General features: G+C 38.9%; 1 pseudogene; it reads left to right on the forward strand.

Annotated features, from left to right (window-relative positions):
• Nucleotides 1-466: 466 nt before the first annotated feature.
• Nucleotides 467-1167, forward strand: LOC111145956 (annotated as a pseudogene).
• Nucleotides 1168-1731: the final 564 nt, after the last annotated feature.

The raw sequence follows: 1731 nt of genomic DNA on the forward strand, positions 1-1731 counted from the left end.
TCTTAAAAATGTTCACCAGCAGAGCACTACTAGCTCAGACTGAAAGGAACAGAGAGAGGATAAAATAAAAGGGTTGTATTTTTTTTTTTTAATTATCATTAATAACACAATGCGAGTTTTCTGGAAGCCTAATTCACTCATTGACCTGTATCTTCAGATTCAGGTTCAGTATTTTTGGCAGGACTGCTTCATAGAAGATATGGTATATTTCCACCACAAGGTACATATTACCTAACTGTCTCTTTTTTGTAGGTGATGTCGTTAGCAATTGATGATTGCTGCTTAGACCCATTAATTCATTAGGAGTTACAATCAGTATTCTGAGTTGCTTTGCATCATTTCTTCATTTACTAATTTTATTACTTATTGCTGCTGAATGTATTTTTCAAAAAGGTAAAATCATGACTTTCATGCAAATTTAACATAAACACACATCTAGGATTTTACTCAATTCATTACTGAGAAAATGTCATATATAAAAAGCGGTCCAGCCTCAGTCAGATGGGCTGGAGACACTTCTAGAAGCAAGGGCACAGTGGCTGCCCCAGGAGAACCCCAAGTCCAGTTGAAACTTATATTGGTTGGTGATGGTACTGAAAAAACTACATTTGTGAAGTGTCATCTGACTGGTGAATTTGAAAAGATGTAACCACCTTATTGTTGAGGTCCATCCCCTTGTGTTCCATACCAACAAAGAACTTATGAAGTTCCTGGTATGGGCTACAGCTGGTCAGGAGAAATTTGGTGGGCTGAGGGATGGTTAGGATATCCAAGCCCGGTATGCCACTATAATGTTTGATGTAATATGAAGGATTACTTACAAGAATGTGCCTAGCTGGCATAGTGATCTAGTACAAGTATGTGAAAACATCCCCACTGTGCTATGGGGCAACAAAGTAGACATTAAGGATAGGAAAGGTAAGGCAAAATCTATTGCCTTCCACCAAAAGAAATTCTATGACATTTCTGCCAAAAGTCAATACAACTTGAAAGCCCTTCTTGTGACCTGCTCGAAAACTAACTGGAAATCCTAACTTGGAGTTTGTCACCATGGCTTCTCTTGCCCCACCAGAGGCGGTCATGGACCCAGGTTTGGGAGCACAGTGCGGGCATGATCTAGAGGTTGCTCAGACCACTGCTTTCCCAGCTGAGCATGACAACCTGTGAGCAAGTGCAGCTGGAACCCAGGGTCAGAAGACCAGTTGTTACAGGCAACTGTCCTGTGATGTCAGTGGTACAGCATGTTTGTCATTTCATTCTATACCTGAGCAGGTCACCTGTGTCATCTTTGGGATGCTGATGGAGATGAACGGACTTCAGAGTGTAAATACGGCAATTTAAAAAGTACCTTCATTTCTTAGACCTGCATATTTAGCTGTTTTGGAATGCAGTTGTTTGTTTTCTGAGCCTCAAATATAAGACTGCTATCATCACATTAAAAAAAAAAAAAAGTAGTTCAAAGAACATTCTGAGGTGCTAGGAATTTATTATCAATTTAATAAAGGAATGTTAGAATCGGTTTTTTAGATCATATACCAAACTGGTCAGCATTTTTATCTTTGGGGTTACCTTTTCCACTGGGCAGGAACAATTTGCTTATCTACTAGACAAAAATCTACAGGATAATATGTATTTAATAAGTAACTTCACTCAGCCTATAATCTGTGATCCATTGTCTTAACGCTGTCTAGCTTCACTTATCTTTTTAAAGGTAAACTTCCCCTCATCAAT

This window comes from Enhydra lutris, unplaced genomic scaffold, assembly GCF_002288905.1.
Source record: "Enhydra lutris kenyoni isolate GAN:26980312 unplaced genomic scaffold, ASM228890v2 scaffoldscaffold13, whole genome shotgun sequence".
In the NCBI taxonomy this organism is placed as follows: domain Eukaryota; kingdom Metazoa; phylum Chordata; class Mammalia; order Carnivora; family Mustelidae; genus Enhydra; species Enhydra lutris.